Here is an 18,945-nt window from a genome sequence, read left to right as displayed (position 1 = left end):
TTCAACTAGAGTCTTAAGCAGATGGTTTGGCTAATGTTTTGTCTGGGGATTGCTTCGAACATTAGACCATTGGATATCCTCTCTGGCTACGATTTAAATCAATCACATAAAATTGCTGCCTAAATACAGGATCGGTTCTGTTTAAAGATGGCAATAAGAGATAGATGGCAGAAAAAGGAAAAAGAGAGAGATAAGGGGAGTCTCTAAGTTTTCTAGTTTTCCACACAGGAGCACCACAAGTAGAGGGCTTTCAAGAACAGAAATTATTTTCTCACAGCTTGAGAGGCTGACAGTCCAAATCAGAGGCTCAGTTCTTCTGATGCATGTCTTGTTCGCAACCCTGAGTGTTCCTTGCTTCCTTTGCTGCTTTTGACAAAGATGTTTGCTGAGCCCTGCCTCAACATAGTGGATTTTCTGGTGGAATCATGAAAATAGGTCTTTACTCCAGGGGCCCAAGAAGCTCAGCCCCATTGCACTGGGATGGCTCATTCCAAAATTTTCACTGCCTCACTTTTCTGCTGAATCATTTGTGGTGAATGACAATGGTGTTGAAGACTGGAGTCCTGGGTTTTACATGATCTGATGGTTAATTGCAGATACGGACTAGAGGTGAGGATCAGGAGTTATTTGTTGCTAGGTAATGTAGGCACTGCAGACAAGAAAACTCACACTCTTCTTTAAGAACCTTGCTTGCTGTTTTTCCCTTCATATGGACTATGATCCAAGAAATATGTCATTCTAGTAGCAGAAGTTCAAGAAGCTCTGTTGGCCACCTGCTGTGATGTGAACCCCCCCTAAATTGTCCTGAACCATACTCCCTCCAAGGTGCCCCATGTGTCTCTTCACGGACACTCTATGTATCCTGTTTCATGTGTCTGTTTATCAATGTGCACGTGCCAAATGTCTTTACTATTATAATTTAAAGAAAAAAACAGACATCTTTTGAAAGAAACATTTTCTAGCTTGTTCTTCATTTTTAAAGTGACTGGTTTATTTTTCCTTCAAATTTCTATGTAAGTTTCAGAATTATTTTGTCGAGGTTAAATATACAAGAAATTTCCTTTGGAATTACCTTAAATCGATTTATCAGATTGGGAAGAATTTACACTTTGCAATGCAGAAAATCCCAGTTTAGAAAAATAATTCATTTTTCTAATACTTTTGTCTTTTCAAATTAATATAACTCTATAAAGTCTTACAATTTTCCTATACAATTCTGGCATATGTTTTTAAAATTTTATATTAAATTGGCAGTTAATACATATATGATCCCATTGTTCAATCACATCAAGCAGTCTTGTGCATATGCTATCACAATAAGTTTCCAAACATTCTTTTCCCTCCTGAATTCCTTGACATCGTCCCCGTTTACCCATCCTGTCCCTCCACCACCACTCTATCCCTTCCACCTCTGAAACCCGTATCCTAATTGCTGTCCTGGTAGGGTCTTCAATACTGGGTTGCATATACTGAAGACCAGAAAAACAGAGCACAACTTCAAGAGAGTGATCTCCAATGATATGACACATCTGAGATAAACCCTAATGTGAACAGTAAAAAAACAAATAAGCAAATAAAATTTTAAAAATATTGAAAACCGCACACCGGCCAGTGCGATCACGAGGTGCCCAAGGGACCAGATATAAGGCATCATGCAAAAAAAAAAAAAAAAGATATAAGTGTGTGTATTTATGTGTATTTATGTGTATATGTATATATGTATGTGTATATATATATTATATTAAATGAAGGGGGAAGTGCAGAGTGGAGACCCAAGGCCCAAGTGTCAGCCAATGGAGATCCCCTCACAGAGGGGCTTAGGAGAGGAGATGGGTTAATTAGGGCGTGAGGTAGTATCGATGAAGAACACAGCTTTCCCCCAGATCCTGGATGCTTCCTCCCCCCAACTACCATGATCCGAATTCTACCTTGCAGGGTTGGATAGGACAGAGGCTGTACACTGGTACATAGGAGGGTTGGAGATACAGGGAATCCAGGGTGGATGATACCTCCAGGACCAAGGGCGTGAGGGACGATGCTGGGAGAGTGGAGGGTGAGTGGGTTGGAAAGGGGGAACTGATTACAAGGAGCCACATGTGACCTCTTCCCTGGGAGAGGGACAGCAGAGAAGGGGGGAAGGGAGACCCCGAATAGGGCAAGATATGACAAAATAACGAGGTATAAATTACCAAGGGCATATGAGGGAGGGGGGAAAAGGGAGGGAGGGGGGGAAAAAAAGGAGGACCTGATGCAAGGGGCTTAGGTGAAGAGCAAATGCCTTGAGAGTGATTGGGACAGGGAGTGTATGGGTGTGCTTTGTACAATTGATGTATGTATATGTATGGATTGTGGTAAGAGTTGTTGGAGTCCCTAATAAAATGTAAAAGAAGAAAAAAAAATGTAAAAAAAAAAAAAAAGAAAAAGAAAAGAGGAGAAAACAAGAGAAAATGATTAGGGCAAAGAATGTACAGATGTGCTTTATACAATTGATGTATGTATATGCATGGACTGTGATAAGAGTTGTATGAGCCCCTAATAAATTGTTTAAAAAAAAAAAATATTGAAAACCAGATCAGGTCCAGTGTGCATCAGAGGGGGGATCAACTGACAATATTTTATTTTTGTTTTGTTTTCAAATAGAGCAGCTATTTATTGTAAGGATGAATGAACATGTTGGACAGAAATTTTTTTTAACTTTTTAAAAACATTTTATTAGGGGCTCATATATCTCTTATCACAATCCATATATACATCAATTGTATAAAGCACATCTGTACTTTCATTGCCCTCATCATTTTCAAAGTATTTGCTCTCCACTTAAGCCCTTGGCATCAGGTCCTCTTTTTCCCACCTCCCTCCCTGCTCCCCTGTCCCTCATGAGCCCTTGATAATTTATAGATTATTATTTTGTCATATCTTGCCCTGTCCGACGTCTCTCTTCACCTCCTTTTCTGTTGTCCGTCCCCCAGGGAGAAAGTCACATGTAGATCCTTGTAATCGGTTCCCTCTTTCCAACCCCCTCTCCCTCTACCCTCCCAGTATCGCCACTCACACCCCTGACCCTGAAGGTATCATCTGCTCTGGATTCGCTGTGCCTCCAGCTCCTATCTGCATCAGTGTACATCCTCTGGTCTAGCCAGACTTGCAAGGTAGAATTCGGATCAGGACAGTGGGGGGAGGGGGGAAAAGCATTTAGGACCTAGAGGAAAGTTGTATTCTTCATCGGTGCTACATCGCACCCTGACTCATCTCCTCCCCTAACCCCTTTTAAGGGAATCTCCAGTGGCCAAGAAATAGGCTTTGGGTCTCCACTCTGTACTTCCCCCTTTATTCACTATGGTAAGATTTTTTTTGTTCTGATGATGTCTTATACCCGATCCCTTAAACACCTCATGATCGCACGGGCTGGTGTGCTTCTTCCATGTGGGCTTTGTTACTTCTGAACTAGATGGCTGCTTGTTTATTTTTAAGCCTTTAAGGCCCCAGAAGCTATACCTTTTGATAGCCGGGCACCATCACCTTTCTTCGCTACATTTGCATATGCACCCGTTTGTCCTCAGCGATCGTATCATGGAGGTGTCCACCCAATGATATGACTTTTTGTTCTGATGATGCCTGATACCTGATCCCTTTGACACCCCGTGATCACACAGGCTGGTGTGCTTCATCCATGTGGGCTTTGTTGCTTCTGAGCTAGATGGCCACTTGTTTACCTTCAAGCCTTTAAGACCCCAGATGCTATATCTTTTGATAACTGGGCACTATCAGCTTTGCTTATTCACCCGCTTTGTATTCATCGGTTGTGTTGGGAGGGTGAGCATCCTAGAATACCAATTTAATAGAAGAAAGTATTCTTGCATTGAGGGAGTACTTGAGTGGAGGCCCAATGGTTGGACAGAAACTTACAAGTTAAAAAGTCACTTAAAATTGTATTTTATTTAAAGGTATAGGTATTTCCATTTGCTCAAATCACTCCCCTAAATCCATCCCACCTCCAAAATGGAAATGAAGTATGTTCTTAATGGTGCAAGCCTGATTGGTATGGCCTACCTGAAGATCCTCCAGTGGGGCCCTGCACAACATCTAAGTGTAGGTAAGCCATAAACCGGCTGTTTTTATTCCTAAACACTACGAGACATTTGCAAATGTTTATCTTGAAAAACAAGTGAAATATCAAACATGGCAGGGGAATTCACCAAGCAGACATTCAGTAGCCATGTTATATTATCACTGAACACACTTTATAGTGTGTGTGTGTGTTAGGAGGGTGGGCTCTCACCAGTAACAGAAGCACCACTTCCCACATTAATGAGGAGGGTGTCACCAGACCAGTCAGCGCTGGACGTCCTTGACTGCTTCCCCCTCACTGTGGCACTCAGACGGGAGCTGCAAGGACAGTGCTCACTCTCAACACGATGTTTACAGAAGACAGCCAGGGTTGTGCTGTGAGGAACCAAATTTCTGAGACACAATCTAAATATCAGTACTGAAGAAATCTTGGATATTCAGATGTATTTATAATGCTTTCACTCTATTCGTTATTTTATAAATCTAGTCTGCATTCTTTCTCATCGGATCATTGTAAAGATTAAGTGAGATCAAGAAATGCAGTGGCCTAGTTGGCATTTGAGTGTCCAGTAAATATTACACCCAAATTCTAAAATAAATGAGGTTAGTCCTTGCACTTTGGAAGTATTTTATGATGTAAACAAAATTAGTTTTTCCATCCGCATCCTTGTCAGCATAATTCTGGTTTATTCTCCCAAATACCTCCTCTTTTATAAAATAAACGCTTCATACTGTTTGAAGCACATTCAGATTTCATTTTTGTTCAGAGTTCCTTACGTTCCATTGTGAAAAGTTATTTCTGAGGAATTGAAACCCCAAAAGATAACACGACAAAACATGTTAAATTATTTTTTTGAAGCTGATGATTGAAGGCCAGGCTTGAAGGGAAGTCGTATTTAGGAATAAAGAAGGCAAATGCACCCTCTGAAGGGAACTCTTGCAATTATCACCTAAAAAGGCAAAGTTAGACAACTGCACCCAAGGACATGAGTTAAAACAATACTTTGAAACCAAAATTAACTGAACAGGCAAAGAAAAATGAAGTTAAGGCCAATTGAAATTTAGACAATGATTAGACCTAAAAGCTCTTGCTATCGGAATACCTTGGGTCACATGATTTCTTCCCTGCCCCCTTAATGTCTTCATTGAAACCTGATGAATATTTATCATTTTGTAAAGATGTCACAAAAATGTATCATTTGATTTGGATTCAAAATTTCGATCCAGTAGCCATCTGGATCTTGAACAAATGCCAGGCCTTTCACTTTACCATCACCAGGTTTCTTCACAAATTTCGCTCCCAGATCTTCACATCTTTCACAAGCACCGTGCACACCAGGAAAGGCAATTCCGATGTGACCACACCCCCCGAGGGTCTGAATGGCCATTGTGGTAAGTCTGGGCCGCACCATCTTCAGTGCCCCGGTTGTGAGTCAATTCAAGTGCAGCTTTTCTGAAGAACACCCATGCCAGCTTTTCCTCTTTATCTCTGGGAGTGTCCTTTTCATCCACATACTCCAAGAAATAGAGGGAAAGCTTCAGAGTAGGAAAATCTCATTTTTGGAGCAGCGTCATTTCAAGAATTCTAGTATAAAAATCCAGTGACTTCTTAGGACCCTTAATTCGGAGCATGGCGTGCTGCAGGAGGAAATCCTTGGTGCTGGGGCCCGGGTCGGAGCAGCACTTGGTGCGGCGCCGGACGCTGGCTGTGCGTCTGCCCTGGTCGCGGAGCAGAGGGCCCAGGAAGCGAGCGGCCGCGGAGCAGCTGATAAGGTTTCAACTGTTCAGGTCAGCTTTATCCCTTTGATCGTCTATACTCATCCCTCCAATGCACTCTGTTTAGTAACCACTGTCCTCCCACCCCTCAATTATGGACAGAGGGAGATCATCGGGGCTTGTTTCCTGTGTAGATCCCACAAACGGATCTCGGGCTCCCACTGTCATCCACAGCCTTCTGCAAACCGGATTCTCAGAATTCAGGCTCTGATACTGATCCCTCCTTCGACTTCAGGTTATATGATCTACAATCCTTCAGTGACTGATGAGGTGCGCTTCTTCACGTGGACTTCGTTGACATCTCACTTGTGGGTGATTGTGTGTTTGATATTTTCCAGCAGTTCTGTCAGGATGAGAAGTCTAGGGAAGCTGGCTGGCTGGTCCTCCTTACAATAGAAACTGTGATCAAGGAAAGGCGTAATCTCAGAACCTCAGAAGCACATCTCAAGTGCTGAATAGCAGGCTCAAGCATCTTCTCTCCTCTAGTAATCGAGCTGACATTGACAAAAATCAAATCCAGAGTCTCATTTTAGGAGTCGCTGGATTACAGTGTCAGCTAAAGAAAGGGCATCAATCAGAAAGAAATGAGAGCCCGAGACATGGGATGGGAACATATGGGTTGATTATCCAGAAGAGAAGGATATTGAGCCTCTAGAGCTGATTGAGCCACCCCACTCAACAGACCCACTCCTCCCACCTGAGAGGATCAGCTCACTCTCAGTAAAACAACTCACACTTGAGCAGATTAACCAAAGTCTTCGAGCTGACATGCCAGATGGGCTGCATCTGGAGCATTGCCTGGGGAAGACACCTTACAAGATCTTGCCGAGAGCCCCCAGAAAACACCCCCACCACCCATTATTTCCTCTAAACCTATAACTAGAATTAAGTCTCAGAAAGTTCCAAAGGTGAGATTCAGATGTCCAGTGTCCCCAAGAGGGAAAAAAATGGGAAAAATTGTGCTATATTTATAAAGATTTGCTTGAGGTTTCTAAATACATATAAGCAGAAGCCTGGGGATTATCCTGGGAATGGTTACTAAAGGTGGGGGATCCTGGTGCAAGGAATGTAACATTAGAGCAGACTGAGTTCCTTGACATGGGGCCCGTAGGCACAGATTCTTCTTTCAATGTCTCAGCCAGAGAGGCTAAGAGAGGATCTAATTCCTTATGTGGTTGGTTCACTGAAGCATGGACTGCCAGGTGGCCTAGATTAGATCAATTTGAGGTCCCTGACCTACCTTGGTACACTAGAAGAAGGCATCCAAAAGCTCAGGGAAATTGGTATGTTGGAATGGATCTTTCAGAAGAATCCCATAGACCCAAAATAGGAGTGCCCCAAGGACATACCTTTCACCATAACCACGAGGAACACGTTTGTGAAGTGGGCCAAAGCATCTCTGAAGACACCTGTGATTGCTATTTTATGTATACCGGAATTAACCGTGGGAACTGCCCTAAGTGAACGCTTATATTTGCCTACAATGGGGCTGATTGGACCTCATGGTGGTAGGGGGCAGGAATCAGCACTGAATCAACAGAGACAGGGTGGGCGTGATTATCATAATGGACAAAGGGTTTCCATGGTAATCAACACAATCTGTCTCATGTGGACTTACGGCATTGACTACTTAGCCACAGTGTCCATAGGAGTGAAATACATGGGAAAACTACTAAATATTTATGTGATCTATACAGATAGAAGAATGCCAGATCAGGTGACCAGAATAGCCATTCACAACTGCTCAATCAATTCCCACGCCTGAGCCTGTTTACAGACCCACAACCCCTGAATGAAGGGAAGACCAGGTGTCTTTGAAGAAGAACCCTGCCACATTACCAAAGGCTTATACTTTCAGTCCTTCTTCTGGCTTTCCCCAACGGGACCTGCAGTCTTTCACAAGAGTGACTGTTCATTGAGGGAAAGGAAATAATCAAACTTATTGAGGATTACTGAACACTGGCTCTGAACTGACACTAATTCCAGGAGACCCAAAATGTTTTGAAGACCCACCAGTCAGAGTGTGGGCATGGAGGTCAAGTTATCAATGGAGTTTTAGCTCAGGTACACCTCTTTGTGGGTCCAGTGGGTCCCCGAATTCATCCTGTCATTATTTCACCAGTTCCAGAATGCATCATTGGAATAGACATACTTAGTAAGGGGCAGAACCCCCACATTGGATCCTTGGAATGTGAAATACAGGCTGTTATGGTAGGAAATGCCAAGTGGACACCATTAGAACTGCCATTACCTAGGAAAACAATAAACCAAAAGCAATCCCACATTCCTAGAGGAATTTCAGAGATTAGTGCCTCTATCAAGTACTTGAAGGATGCAAGTGATTTCTACCACATCCCCATTTAATTCACCCATTTTGCCTGTACAACAAACAAACAGCAGATGGATCTTGGGGAATGACAGTGGATTATCTTAAATTTAACCAGGTGGTGACTCCAATTGCAGCTGCCATTTCAGATGTGATTTCAATGCTTGAGAAAATTAATATTTCTCCCTGTCTACTTAGTATGCAGCTAATGATATGGCCAATGCCTTCTCAATACCAGTCTATAAGAACCACCAGACACAGTTTTCTTTCAGCTGACAAGGACAACAATACACTTTCACAACTCTCCCACAGGGGTACATCAACTCTTTTGCCATGGCCATAATTTAGTTGGAAGGGATCTCGAATGCCTGTCTCTTCCCAAAAATGTCACACTAGTCCATTATATTGATGACATTATGCTGATTGGACCCTCTAAGGAGGATGTATCAAAGATTCTAGATTCGTTGGTACAATATCTGCATGCAAGAGGTTAGGAAATCAACCCAATGAACATTCAGGCACCCTCAACCTCAGTAAAATTTCTATTGGGACTCAGTGTTGTGTGGCATGTTGACATGTTCCACACTAAAGTGAAGAATAAGCTATTGCATCTATCCCCCTGCCCCCCGTCTCCACGCCACAACTAAACAGGAGGCACAATGCCTAGTGGGCTTCTTCAGATTTGGGAGGCAACATATCCCTCACTTGGGCATTCTACTTCGACCTATTTATCAAGTGATGTGAAAACCCTCCAATTTTGAGTGGGACCCAAAACAAGAAAAGGCTCTTCAACAGGTTCAGGCTGCCACGCAAGCTGTTTTGCCACTGGGATCATATGATCCAGCTGATCCAATGGTGCTAGAGGTGTCAGTTGTAGATAAAGATGCAGTGTGGAGTCTATGGCAGTCCCCTATTGGTGAATCACAGCATAGACCCTTGGGATTTTGGAGTAAAGTCCTGCCATCCTCTGCAGACAACTACTCCCCCTTATGGAAAACAGTTGTTGGCCTGCTACTGGGCCTCAGTGGAGACTGAACGTCTCAAAATGGGCCACCAAGCCACTATGAGGACAGAGCTTCCCATCATGAACTGGGTATTGTCTGATGCAGAAAGCCATAAAGTTGGATGTATATAGCAACACTCTGGCTAGAGCAGGCCTTGAAGGCACAGGTAAACTGCATGAAGAAGTGGCTCTAATGCCCACAATATCCACTCCTGTTATAGTACCTTCCTTCTGTCAGTCTGTACCTATGGCCTCCTGAGGAGTTCCTTATGATAACTTGACTGAGGAAGAGAACATTCATGGTTGGTTTACGGATGGGTCTACACGATATGTGGGCGCCACTCCTAAATAGACAGCAGCAGCACTACAGCCCCTTTCTGGGACCTCCCTAAAGGACACTGGTGCAGGGAAATAATCGCAATGGGCAGAACTGCCTGGTAGGAGAAATGGTCAAATGTGAGAGTGTATATTGATTCATGGGCTGTGCCAAATGGCTTGGCTGGATGGTCAGGGAATTAGAAAGAACAGGATTGGAAAATTGGTGACAAGGAGATGTGGGCAAGAGGTATGTGGATAGACCACTTGGAATGGGCCAAGAAAGTAATCTTGTCTCATGTGTACGCTTACCAAAGGGTTACCTCTGAAGAGGAGGACTTTAACAATCATGTGGATAAGATGACACGTGCTGTGGAGACTTGTCCTTCTCTTTCCTCTACCACTTCTGTCACATGAACAAAGTGGGCACATGAACAAAGTGGCACATGAACAAAGTGGACCTGGTGGCAGGGATGGAAGTTATGTATGGGCACAGAAACATTGACTTCCATTCACCAAGGTTTACTTGGCCACTGCCACTGCTGAGTGCCCCATCTGCCAGACGTAGAAGCCAACATTGAGTCCAAAATATGGGACCATTCCTTGGGGAGACCAACCAACAACCTGGTGGCAGGTGGATTACATAGGACCACTTCTGTCATGGAGGGAGCAGCATTTTGTTCTTAATGGAATAAACACCTACTTTGAATGTGGATTTGCCTTTCCTGAATGCTTCTGCCATTCATGGACTTTACAGAATGCCTTCTCCACCGGCATGGCATGCCACATTCCATTGCTTCAGATCAAGGAACTCACTTCACAGCAGATGAAGTACATCAATGAGCTCATGCCATAGAATCCACTGGTTGCATAATGTTCCTCATCATTCTAAGAATCTGGTTTGATAGAACAGTGGAATGGCCTCCTAAAGACACAATTACTGTGCAAGCTAAGTGGTAACACCTTGCAGGGCTTGGGCAATGCTGTCCAGGAGGCTGTATACGCTCTAAATCAGCAGCCAATATATGGTACTGTGTCTCCAATAGCCAGGATACATGGGTCCAGGAACCAAGGGGTGGGGGCCAGAGTGGCACTACTCGCTATTATTCCTAATAATCCACTTGCAGCATTTTGCTTCTTGTCCCAGCAACCCTATGCACTTCAGGCCTGGAGGTTCTAGTCCTGAAGGAAGGAAATCTCCCACCCGGACACACAGCACTGATTCCACTGACCTGGCGACTGAGAATGTCCCCAGGTGACTTTGGGCTCCTCATGCCTTTGGATCAGGAAGGGTGTCACTGTACTGAGTGGTGTGACTGATCCTGATTACCAAGGAGAAATTGTACTGGCACTACATAATGGAGGTAAAGAAGAATATATCTGAAATCCAGGAGATCCCATAGGCCGACTCTTACTACTACCAGGCCCTGTGATTAAAGCAAATGGTTAACTATAGCAACCCAATCCTAAAAGGATGTCTAATGACCCAGACCCCTTACCCCATCAGGCAAAGAACCACCACCAACCATCTCAAGTGCTGGTCAAGGGCAATGGTGATACAGAGTGGGTGGTAGAAGAAGGTAGTTCTACCTCTCAGTTACGACCACATGATCAATTGCAAAAATGAGGTTTGTGATTGTCAGTATGTCTTCTTTATATATGCTTATTGAATATTTTGCCTTTATTCATATACAATGTACCAGATACAATTAGATTCAGTGTGTTTTCATTTATGTGTATGATAAATGTATAATGTTCGGGACAAGGGTGATTTCATTAAAGTCTGGAAATTATATATGGCTACAGAATTGTGTACAGGTGCCAAGTTGGCAAGAGGTGGACTGTGATAGTTAGGTTCATTTTGCCAACCTGGCCAATAAGAACATGTGGGATGAATCAGGTTGCAGTTTACTTGGAGGGAAAAGAGATACATGTCTCTGCAAGGCCTGTACCTCTCTCTCTCCTGCTCTCTGATGATTGGAGTACGCTGGATCTTGCATACTTCTAAGATAGCTAGCTCTTTGCCTCAATCTGTAAGCTACACTGTCTGTGGGCCAGGCAAACCCATGGATTGTGTCACTAGATCTTGAGGCTCCTTTGAGACCTGCTTTCCCATGCTGCTGGTACCTATATCACTTGAGCTTTAGACCTGAAGATCCTGTGGCCTTGCATTACTTGCGTTCTATATCTCATCCAGGTCTGCTTCATTAAGCTCCCAAGCTACTGACTATTGGTTACCCACTCTGCTGCTTGCTGCCTTTGGGCAGACTCTGCTTGCCTTGCCCCACGGAGGACTCTGCTGCTTACTTCCTTGACCTTGGAGCTGGCAGCCCACATGAGTTGAAGGACTCCAGTATATTAAGTGTTCCATGGAAGTGATTTGAACTGAATTCTCTGTACTGCTGTGTGGACTAATTATCTGTTATATTATTTCTCTCTCTCTCTCTCTCTCTCTCTCTCTCTCTCTCTCTCTCTCTATATATATATATATATATATATATATATATATATATATATATATATATATATATATATATATATATATATATATATATATATATATATATATATATATATATGTTTCACTTCTCTAGAGAACCCTGTCTAACACAGTATCCAAACTCACTTCCACTGAGCAGATTCCATCTGATAGTTACCCCATAGAACAGAACAGAACTGCTTCTGTGGGTTTCTGAGACGATAACTCTTCAATGGAGTAGAAAGCCTCATAAGTAATACCAAATTATAGGTTATATCTCTTTATGTACAGAGAGAAATACTACACACTACACATTTGCATAGTCTTCTGCATTACAAAGATAATGACTAAAAGGGGCATATCAAGTAATTCATCTCCACACTGTGAAATATGCACTTTATTTAGAAAGCTTCGAAAGTTTGGTTAAAGCATTCATTGACAAGATCTTGAACATACAGACATCCTCTGACATAATTCTTATAGAGCATTAGAATAGCTTACTGTTCCCTTTCTGAATTCTGTGGTAAGATGAAGACAACACGAATGGTCTTTGGCGTGTGTGTGTGTGTGTGTGTGTGTGTGTGTGTGTGTGTGTGTGTGTGTGAAACAGAGAGAGAGAAAGAGAGAGAGAGAGAGAGAGAGAGAAGATAAATTGATCTTCTTGGTTAAGTATCATATCAGGAGGTCAGGATGTGATGTGGTTTTTGAGGTATGAACTTGCATGGCCAGCATAAAAGTCACTATTGAAGAACGCATTGGTACTAGCATGGCTGAGATGGACATTGAGTAGGAGAATATTGGGGAGATGAATATTACTTTGGGCAGTCTGAGTCTTCTTAAATTTTCTACTGTTTGTGTTAGTTTGGTGAGTAAGTGTGTTTCTAGGAATTTGTCCATTCCGTTTAGGTTTTTAAATTGGTTTAAGTACAGTTTTTATAGTAGTCTGTTATGACCTTCTTTACCTTTGTTGGATCCATTGTAATGTCACTAATTTAATTTCTTAATTTAGTTATTTTTCCCTTTATTTTCGTTTGTCAATCTAACCACTAGTTTATCTATTTATTGATCCTTTCAAAGAATCAACTTCTGGGGTTTTTGAATAATTCTATTGTTTTTCTATTTTGTTTATTTCTACCCTGATCTTTATTATCTCCCTTTCTGGCAACTGTTGTCCTTATTTTATATTTGTTTAAGTTAGTAACCTTGGATCTCCTTTATTAATGAAGACATTTCCTGTAATAAACTTCCCTCTAAGCAGTGCTTTTGCTGTGCCACAAAGGTTTTGATATGCTGTTTTCATTTGATTCTAGGAAATTTTAATTTTCAGTTTTTCCTGACTTTTCCTTTTATTTTACTTTTTAAAAATTTATTTATCTATTTTTAGACATTTTATTAGGGACTTATACAACTTTTATCACAATCCATACATACGTCATTTGTGTAAAGCACATCCATACATTCTTTGCCCTCATCATTTTCAAAGCTTTTGCTCTCCACTTAAGCCCTTTGCATCAGGTCCTCTTTTTTTCCCCTCCCTCCCTGCTCCCCCCTCCCTCATGAGCCCTTGATAATTTATAAATTATTATTTTGTCATATCTTTCCCTGGACGATGCCTCCCTTCACCCCCTTTTCTGTTGTCCGTCCCCCAGGAAGGAGGTCAGATGTGGATCCTTGTAATCAGTTCCCTCTTTCCAACCCCCTCTCCCTCTACTCTCCCAGTATCGCCCCTCACACCCATGGTCCTGAAGGTATCATCCTCCCTGGATTCCCTGTGCCTCCAGCTCCTATCTGCACCAGTGTACATCCTCTGATCTAACCAGACTTGCACAGTAGAATTTGGATCATGATAGTGGGGGGTGGCCTGGGGAAGAAGCATTTAGGAACTGGATGAAAGCTGTATTCTTCATAGGTGCTACATCGCACCCTGACTAACTCATCTCCTCCTCTAGACCCCTCTGCAAGGGGATCTCCAGTGGCCTAAAAATGGGCTTTGGGTCTCCACTCCCCACTCCCCCTCACAATGATATGCTTTTTCGTTCTTTGATGCCTGATAACACATCCCATGGACACCTCATGATCACACAGGCTGGTGTGCTTCATCCATGTGGACTTTGTTGCTTCTGAGCTAGATGGCCGCTTGTTTACCTTCAAGCCTTTATGAACCTAGATGCTATATGTTTTGATAGCCAGGCACCATCAACTTTCCTCAACACATTTGCTTATGCACCCATTTGTCTTCAGTGATTGTGTTGGTAAGGTGAGCATCATGGAACACCAGTTTAATGGAACAAAGTAATCTTGCATTGAGGGAGGACTTGAGTGGAGGCTCATTGCCCATCTGCTACCTTAATACTAAACCTATACATATATTCACATAGATCTATTTCCACATCCTCATACATAAATATATTTACATATGTACATGCCTTTATTTAGATCCCTATAAATGCCCTTTGACTCCTAACTCTTTCCTTTACTTCCTTTGAGTTTCCTCTGGTCCCACTATCATGGTCAGCTTTCCTTAGGGTTTCAGTAATTCCTCTCAGTTACATTACCCTTGGTCACGCCCTACCAGGCCTCCTACACCCTCTTCACCACTGATTTTATCATTTGTTGTTCCCTTGTCTCTGGATTTGTTAACACCACTTCCTTTCTCCCCACCTCCCCCTCTCCCATGTCCCCCTGGAACTGTTGGTCCCGTTGTTTACTCCTCCAGATTGTTCATCCAGCCTATCTTATTTAAACAGACCCAAAAGGTTTTTTTATTAGTATTGTATTACTTGGCTTATATGTAGTTTTCTTTCCTTACTTATCATGTTGTTTGTTTATGGCTTCATATCATTGTATTCAGAAAAGAAACTTTGTATGATTTCAATTGAAGTATGTCAAGACTTATTTTGGTCCTCATGCATGCCCTCCTCTGTCAAATGATCTCTGTGCACTGGAGAAGAATGCGTACTGGTTTGATGCTGGGTAGCGTGTTCTATATATGTTTGTTAGGTCCAATGGGTTTTTGGTCTTATTTATCTTCTCAATGTCTTCAATGATCTTCTTTCAAGATTTTCCATCTGTCTTTGAAAGTGGTGTGTGGACGTTCCCCGCTATTATTGTAGGCCAGTCTATTCCTCCTTTCCTAAGCTCACGGCCGTTGAGTCCAAATGCATAGTGACCTGAGAGGACAGCCTGGAACTGCCCCTGAGTGTCCCCAAGGGGTAACTGTCTAGAAGCAAATGGCTATCTCTTTCTCCCGTGGAGCAACTGGTGGGTCAAACTCAGTTCAGTTTAACAGTTTAGTGTTTTAACCATTGTGCCAGAAGGACATCTTCTTCTTTCACATTAATATTTATTTCATTACCGTTAGGTGTGAATATATTTATAATTTTTATGTCTCCTTGCTGGGGTGACCCTTCTGTTATTATGTAATGTCCTTCTTATCTCTTACATGGAGTTTTATTTAAAGTCTATTTTATTTCACATTTTTATGACCACTCCTGCTCTTTTGATTTTTACTGGCTGCATGGAATATTTTTCTCCACACTTCGTCAATCTATTTTTGTTCTTATGTCTAAAGTGTGTTTCCTATAGACATTAAAGGGATTTTTAAAAATTAATTTTCCACTCTGCCTTTTGCATGGGCTATTTTAGGCCATTATATTAGAAGTTATTACTGAAAATGAAATGCCTACTTCGTTCATTTTGTTTCTTCTTTTTTTTTTTAGTGTTTCATATCATCTTTGTTTATTTTGTTTTTTTCTGATTTTGTTTGTATTTGGATGTTTTCTTGGATGAGACTTTTTGCTCTCTTATCTTCTTTTTGCCAATTACTTAGTGGTTACTGCAACTAACATTTGCAATAATACTTAACATATGAACAATAGTTAATATACCACCTTAACATAATAAATTTATTCCTGATATGCTCCTTTCTCTCGCATTACTGTGGATGTGTCTCCTGACATTACAATATGAACTATATCCAATAAGTCTACCTCATCCTTATTTCTTGTGAACTTGTTATTGTACTGTTTGTGGAATTGAATTTTTGAGCTCCTGAATGCATTACCTTCTGAGTTCTGTGTTGCCTGTGCTGTTGCATTTTTTAGAGATCACTCTTTTTTTGTTGTTGCTGTTGTTTATTTGATCTTCCTGTGTAAAGATAAAGTATTTATATAATGCTACTGCCTTTCCATCTGGAACACTTCATTGAGTAATACTCAGAGGTAGTCTAAACCAAAATAAAATTCACTGCCATCGAGTCAAGTCGGACTCAGAGAAACCCTATAGGACAGGGCAGAATCACCCTTGTGGGTTCTGAGATATGAAACTTATTGGAGCATGAACCCTCATCTTTTCCCCTAATGAATAGCTTTGTGTTCAAACTGCTGACCTTGCGGCTAGCAGCACAACATGCAACACCGTGCACCACCGAGATTCCCAGAGGTCATCTGGGATTAGTAAATTCCCAGAGCATGTATTTGTGAATATCTTGACACTCCCACTTCCCCTAATTAAAATTTTTTATGTAAATCATTTTATTAGGCCACAATCCAAACACCATACCATTCAAGAGTTCAGTCATATCAAGAAATGTTTTATAATCACTACCACAATCAGTTTCAAAACATTTCCTTCAAAGAAATTCTCTTTGATTATCTCTTGGAAAAAAAGTCTGTGTCTTTATTATTACCATAGCACTCAGGAATTCCAATAATTCTATTGTAAATGTATTGAGTCCTATATTTCCTTTTTTGTTTTCCCCCTTTACTTTGCTATTTTCTTTTATTTATCTTGATACTTGGTAACTTCAGCCATTTTGCCTTCTATTCAATTTATCCTGTCCTCTGCCCATTTAACTTTACTATTGTGCCTCTCCTCTTACCTTTTCTAGTTGAGTTGCTTTATTCTTCGGTTCCAGTAGTGTTCTTCTTTTACTGCTGATGTTTCCAGTTTTCTTGATCAGTCTCTCATTTTGTTTTTGTAGTTATCTCCTAATCTCCACTATTTTATTTCCTGTGTGCTCTCTGCTTTCTTTAAACACCTTTAGTTCCATAGGCTGAAAAGTATTAATTTTTTTAATTAGACTGTCCTCCATAGAGAAATTTCCTATTGTTCATGTTTTGTTTTGGATTGGTACTTCCTCTCTTGTGATTTTGCATGATCTCCTATTTTTTGTTTAACTTGGTTCATTTTATTTATATATTTTGTATTTTTAATTTTAAATGTGTATTTCTATTTTTATGAGAAATATTTCTGACTGGGCAACCTCATGGTACCTCAGCCAGTCACCAGGCTGTTAACTGAAAGGTTGGGACCCATGCTTATCAGCGATTGCACATGACAAGTGATTGACAGGCTGCCTTTGCAAAGATTCATATTGCTGGTGACCTCATGGGATAGCTCCAACCTGCCCTAACTAACTAACTAACGAACTAACTAACTAACTAACTAACTAACTAACTAACTAACTAACTAACTAACTAACTAACTAACAAGTCTGCCATCATGTTGATTCCTTCCCACTCAGAGTGGCCCCGTAAGACAGGGTAGAACTGACTCAGGTCAGGGGTTTCCAAGACTTGAATTCTTTAGAGTATGAAGCCTTGTCTTTCTCCGGTACCACAGCTTGTGGATTCGACAGCTGTGTGGTTAAGTCACACCCCCCCCCCCCGACAACCAGGGGTCCTCAGGGTCTCTACAAACCACAACAGACCCGGTGGCAGAGGACTTGGTAGTTTTCTCCTGAGAACCACTCGTTGTTGTTGGGAGCCATCTAGTAGACTCCGACCCACAGCAACCCTATGTGCAACAGAACGACACAATGTCCGGGCGTGCGCAATCCTCACAGTTGTTACTAAGCCTCCACGCATGGTTGCTGCCACTAGGTCAATCCATCTCCTTGAGGGCCTTCCTCTTTGTCGCTGCCCCTCTACCAAGCAGGATGTCCTTCGCCAGGGACTGGTCTCTCCTGATCGTATGTACAAAGTATGTCAGATGAAGGCTTGCCATCTTTGTTTCTCAGGAGCACTCTGACTGTACTTCTTCCAACACAGATCAATTAGTCCTTTGAGCAGTCTGTGATATTTTCATTATTTTTCTCCAGCACCACAATTCAAATGCATCAATTCTTCAACTGCATCAAAATGCATGTGAAAGTTGGATATAAATGGAGAAGACGGATAATCCACTAGAGAGCACTCTTTTTAAAAATCATTTTATTAGGGGCTCATACAACTCTTATCACAATCCATACATATGTCAATTGTGTAAAGCACATTTGTACATTCATTGCCCTCATCATTCTCAAAACATTTGCTCTCCACTTAAGCCCCTGGCATTAGGTCCTCATTTCCCCCCTCCCTCCCTGCTCCCCCTCCCTTATGAACCCATGATAATTTATAAATTATTATTTTGTCATATCTTACACTGTCCGACTTCTCCTTTCACCCACTTTTCTGTTGTCCATCCCCCAGGGAAGAGGTTATATGTAGATCCTTGTAATTGGTTCGCCCTTTCCACCCCACCCTCTCTCCACCCTCCTGGTATCACCACTCTCAGCACTGGTCCTGAAGATATCTTGCATCCTGGATTTCTGGTGTTTCTAGTTCCTATCTGTACCAATGTGCATCCTCTGGTCTAGCCAGATTAATAAGGTAGAATGGCAGTGGGGTGGGGAGGGAGGGGAGGCATTTAGGAACTAGAAGAAAGTTGTATTTTTCATCATTGCTACACTGCACCCTGACTGGCTCATCTCCTCCCTTTGACTCTTCTGTAAGGGATGTCCAATTGCCTATTGATGGGCTTTGGGTCTCCCCTCTGCATGCCCCCTCATTTACAATGGTATGTTTTTTTGTTCTGATGATGCCTGATAACTGATCCCTTCAACACCTCGTGATCATGCAGGCTGGTGTGCTTCATCCATGTGGACTTTGTTGCTTCTGAGCTAGATGGCTGCTTGTTTACCTTCAAGCCTTTATGAAC

The 18,945-nt window shown here is 41.9% G+C and overlaps 1 pseudogene; it reads right to left on the bottom strand.

Annotated features, from left to right (window-relative positions):
• Positions 1-5,234: 5,234 nt before the first annotated feature.
• LOC142437621 (lactoylglutathione lyase pseudogene) lies at positions 5,235-9,474 on the bottom strand (annotated as a pseudogene).
• Positions 9,475-18,945: the final 9,471 nt, after the last annotated feature.

Source organism: Tenrec ecaudatus, chromosome 1 (assembly GCF_050624435.1).
Source record: "Tenrec ecaudatus isolate mTenEca1 chromosome 1, mTenEca1.hap1, whole genome shotgun sequence".
NCBI classification, from domain to species: domain Eukaryota; kingdom Metazoa; phylum Chordata; class Mammalia; order Afrosoricida; family Tenrecidae; genus Tenrec; species Tenrec ecaudatus.
The sequence above is the reverse complement of the archived record's forward strand: the minus strand, read 5'-3'. Positions and strand labels throughout refer to the sequence as shown.